The sequence below is a fragment of the Nicotiana tabacum genome, chromosome 12 (assembly GCF_000715075.1).
Source record: "Nicotiana tabacum cultivar K326 chromosome 12, ASM71507v2, whole genome shotgun sequence".
Taxonomy (NCBI): domain Eukaryota; kingdom Viridiplantae; phylum Streptophyta; class Magnoliopsida; order Solanales; family Solanaceae; genus Nicotiana; species Nicotiana tabacum.
In genome coordinates this window covers 14,989,425-14,994,816 of record NC_134091.1, presented here as the reverse complement: position 1 = coordinate 14,994,816, position 5,392 = coordinate 14,989,425, and the positions used below count along the sequence as shown (strand labels likewise).

The 5,392-nt window shown below is 34.5% G+C and overlaps 1 pseudogene; it reads left to right on the top strand.

Annotated features, from left to right (window-relative positions):
- Positions 1 to 296: 296 nt before the first annotated feature.
- LOC107759749 (serpin-ZX-like) lies at positions 297 to 3,250 on the top strand (annotated as a pseudogene).
- Positions 3,251 to 5,392: the final 2,142 nt, after the last annotated feature.

Below are 5,392 nucleotides of genomic sequence, written 5' to 3'. Positions count from 1 at the left end.
ATTTGATATGTCCTCATTTACTACATACAGTTCAAAGATTAATACACAATTACATTGATACAAATATGCAAAGAAATAGATAATTTGCTTATCTTAAATAGTCAATGAGAATTGTAGACTTGAAGAGACAGGGGGTTTAGGTTGAATAAATACTTGAGGCAATGATTATGAATGTAGTAGTTTTGTTCTAAAAAGAAATATTTTAAATCTTGGTCAAACTTAAAGTGATTATAAGATAAAAATTCATAATTTGGGGATAGTATTTAGACAAAAACGAGAAGAGACCTAGGGTTTGTATTATAGCTTTCAAGTTTCACAAAAACATGGCCAAATGCAATAACGAAGAGAAGATTGATTCTTGTCCACAGGTTGCTGCTCGGCTTCTTTTTAAGGAGGTTAAAGAAAGTGATAAATCTAATTATAATAACATATTGTTGTCTCCACTATCTTTCCACGCCGTACTGAGCATGACGGCCGCCGGAGCAACGGGATATACATTAAATCAAATGCTTCAATTTCTTGGTGTTAACGATGTTGTCGATCTGAATTCCAACTTCTTAAATATGGCTGCTGTTTTTGAGAGCAATGGGAATATTAATGGTGGCCCTGATTTGCGTTTCCTTAGCGGAATGTGGGTGGCTCATACACATGAATTGAGACTCTTACAAAGAATTAGTCAACTCTGTCTATAATACTGAGGCTAAAGTTGTTAATTTTAGACGCAAGGTGCGTGTTCCCTTTAATCTCTTGAGTATTCCCTTTAATCTTTTTCCCTTTTTTTGGTGAATTCAGGTGCGTACAATTTGGTGCAGACATCATCGTCACTAAAAAATCTTCAAGTATGTAGCCATTGATGTCACTGAATCACAAATGATATAATCTTCAAACATGTAAAACCTGTTCATTCCCCTATACTTTCAGGGAGAACTTGGTTGACATGACAAGCGCTATTGTTTTATAAGTAGAGTTTCGAGTAATTATACGGCACAATATTTCGAGATTAGTGCTACTTTTTGGGTAAGGGAATAATTAATGTAGTCAAAGGTTCATTTAAGATAGGTTAAGCCCCGAAGCTCAGAAAATCCTCAGCGATGGCGTTTAGTCTCGTTTAAGATGAGCTTTAGTATAAGCCAAAGCTTTAAGACATGTGCGTCATTGCCCATGAATTTTATTGTGAATCAAGTGGCACTAAACAACAAATATAATCGAAAAATAATTGTATTAGATGTAAAGACGTTGGTACTACGTTCTAAATTACATATATATTTTTATTTTCCCCTTGATTGCGCCTTGTTTTCACTATAGTCCCTACTTTTGATGCATTTTGCGCTTAAAGCCCCAATAAACCTAGAACATTTTTTTTGAGTTTTTTGCCTTTGACAACGCTCACAATAATAGAGTGTAGCCACATAAAAGTATGATTTATTTCTTAATCAATGATCAGAATAGATTGATATCACTAATGCCACAAATGCTTGTTCTTAAGTCTCTGAATTAGCATAGACAATTATTTTAGCAAAACACTAAACTCCCCTTTGATCTTAGATTTTGGCAACTTTTTCTCAAAAAGTTTGAAAACATTGTTTGTTCCTTAAATATGATCAGTTTTTTTTAAAAAATTTTTTTTTTTTCAAGTTTCCCAACATCTGATTTAGGGCAGTTTTTGGGTGAAAATTTTCTTTCACTCACAAAACTTCAAGTTTTTTCATCAAAATGCATGTCCAAACACAACTTCAGCTTCCAAAAATTATTTTTTAACACAACTTCAAAAACTTTTTTTTCAACTTGTAACCAAATCTATGTCCAAACGCTTGCTAAATTCTAGAATTATCCTTCCTTACCTCCTTTTATCTTTTCCAATAATGGCGATGCCCACCACACTGGCTAGTTCAAGGTATTTGCCAACCAAATTAATTTAGCTAGATGGGAATAAATCTCACTTTCTTACTTTTTTCTAAAATTGAACTACATATGAAATTTCCATGGTCTTCACTCCAATTTCATTGATTGCTAGGCTACATTGTGAATTCTCTTACTACTAACCTTGCTTTATATCTCTCAATCTCCCTACTTATGTGGAATTTTACTGTGTATACCCATTTATATTTATATTCCACGGTCTTTTCATGTACAATGTTGAATGCCATAAATAAAAGGTTTAATTTTTGTTTAGTATTATTAGCGGATAAATTTCTCATACCGTCAAGTTAAACTGACACATAATAACATGTACCTCTTACGAATAAGCTTCACATATTTATATTCCACGGTAAGTAGAGTAATTGCCTATTATATAGCCTGTTGCTCGTATATATAACTTAAATCCAATATAACATGAGTTTAGTTTATGCAAGAACTTGTGCATATGAATTAAACACAAATGGATTAATGCGGGAAGAGGTAGTGCAAGAAGCTAACTTGTGGCCTAACTCTGCAACAAAAGGGCTGATTACTGAAATTCTCAAGACCATGCACCTCAGCATATATACAACAGTCATTTTTGCAAATGCCTTGTATTTTAAAGGTACATGAAACTTTGATGCAGATCGAACCATAAACAAAGACTTTTATCTACTCAACGGAGACGAAGTTTCAGTTCCATTCATGACTGGCTGCTACGATTTTCATTATGGATCATATGAAGGTTATCAAGTTGCTAAAATTCCATACTTTATTGGAAAAGATAATAAAGAGTTCTCTATGTTTGTTTTCCTTCCAAATGAAAAAGATGGATTGCTTAGCTTATTGGAAAAATTAATTTCCGATCCAAAATTCTTTACCCAAAAGTACAGGCTTCAGAAGGAAGAACTTGACGCATTCTTCATTCCAAAGTTCAAATTCTCATACACTGCAATGGATGAAGTGATAAAAACAATGAAGGAAATGAGATTGACTCTACCTTTTGACGAAGACTGCGAAGAGATTACTTGGATTGTAGAAACTAAAGGGCCATTCGTTATCAATAGGATATTACAAAAAACATTTATTGAAGTAAATGAGAAAGGTACTGAGGCATCAGCTGTTACTGAGGAGTCAGATGATGACTTGGGATTTTCATTGTATGATTTAACACCACCACCTCGTCCAACGTTTGTAGCAGATCACCCTTTCTTGTTCATGATAAGGGAAGAGGTTTCAAGATTGGTACTTTTCACTGGAGCTGTATTAAATCCTTTGAGTGAATCAAATAATTCAGATAATTAGCAAGGACAAAAGTGGCTCCGGAGTAAAGGTTCTCTGTTTTAGTAATTTCGAGGATTTATGTTTTCACTTAAAATCATGCTCGTGACTACTATCTCTTCATTATTTTTTCATTTGGCATGCTTAATAAATTTAACACTTTTTTCGTCCACTCTCTCTGTCCCTTTTCTCTCTCCATCGATGTATGTATCTCCAGTTTTATTTTTGATGGCCATGGAGTATCTTAGCAGACTACTGAAGGCATTAAAGGATAACAAGAAGTTTAATTTTCATCCAAAATGTGCCAAAGTCAACTTAGTGCAATTGGGATTTGCTAATGATCTACTTTTTTTCCGTAGAGGGGACATACAATCAGTCAAGATACTCCATCAACAGTTTCAAATATGTTCTGCAGCCTCAAGACTAATTGCAAACCCTAACAAAAATTGTATTTACTTTGGTGGATTAAACAACATGACTCAATAGCATATTATGGACATGCTAGGGTACACTAAAGGAGAACTACCTTTTAGATAGTCCCATTGAGCACCAAGAGGTTATCAGCTATCCAATGTGAACCTCTAATTGATAGAATGTTAAGCAGGATCCAATGTTGGACAACAAATTTTTTGTCATATGCCGGAAGAGCAATGTTAATTAAGAGTGTTCTAGTTGCAATTCAAACATTCTGGGCTCAAATATTCATTTTGCCAAAGAAAATCATTTAGAAACAATATGCAGGAGATTCTTATGGTCAGGAGCTGCTGAACCTACCAAAAAGGCATTGATTGCTTGGAATAAACATTGTGCTCCAAAGGTAGCAAGAGGACTAAACTTCATCAATGTGGAGCTATGGAATAAAGCAGCTATTTGCAAGCTCTTATAGCACATTTATACAAAGAAGGAAAAGTGATGGGTCTACTGAATTTATGCATACTACATAAAGGGGAACACTATATGGAATACAGAGCCAAAGAGTGCAAATATTCAAGGTAAGAAACTACTTTGAGGTTGCTGGATATACAGAAGAGGAGGTAAATCTAATGGAGAGAATCTCCGTAAGACACATATACAAAGCCATGCAAGGGGAGTTTCAGAAAGTGCCATGGAGAAAACTAGTATGTAATAATCAAGGGCTACCAAAGTAGATTTTCATACTACGACCAGCAATACAAGATAGGTTAGCTACAAAAGAAAGGCTAGCAAGACGGGGGATTATTGCAGACAAAACATGCTCACTCTGTCAAAGAGAAAATGAAATATTACAACACTTATTCTTTGACTGTGAAGTACCAGCAACTATATGGAAGCAGCTTCTAAACTGGCAAGGCATTCAGAGAACAAAGGGAGATTGGCAGGAGGAGCTGAAGTGGATAGAAAAGATGGCCAAAGATAAAAGTGGAGGGGCAGCAGTATGCAGAATTTCAATAGCAGCAACAGTTTATCATATTTGGCAAGAGAGGAATAATGTTATTTTCCAGAAGAAGAAGAGATCTGCTAATTCTATCCTTCGACTAATCATTCAAGAAATACACATTAGGGCCAAGCTATTTCCTAGGTTATATAGAACCATGAATACACTGAATTGGTATCCTGATGTAGTTTAGAAGACAAAAGAAGCAGGAGAGGTATTGTAGCAAAGCTAGGTAACTCCCAACTTGGGCTTCATGTCCACCAGGAGCTATGATAGAAAGCTAGGTTCACTTTGTTAGATTGTAAATAATTATACTTGGTAAATAAAATCTTTTACTTACCACAAAAAAAAAAAAAAGATTAGCATGCTGAACAGAGTTGTCTGGTACCTGTTGTTGGTAGAAGGTGGTAGGTATTTCATAAAATTAGTCGAGCTGCTTGCAAGCTAATCGGGTACCACGATTATCAAAAAAAATATTAGCATGGTAGACAGAGTTATTTGGTACTTGTTGTTGGTGGAAGGTGACAGGTATTCCATGGAATTAGTCGAGGCACGTGCAAGCTGGCCAGGGTACCATGGTTATAAGAAATCTATATATCTATATATTATATTAAAAGCACGAAGTCCCTTAGCGAAATGTCGTTCGCCTATTTTACCTTTTAAAAATAGATTTCACATGGGATAAAATAGTCATTTATTTATTTTTCTAATATTTAGACATAGTCATTTAATTAATTTTCTAATATTTAAGATTTCAAAATCTACTAAATTTTATATATTAAATTCTTCCTTATTAAA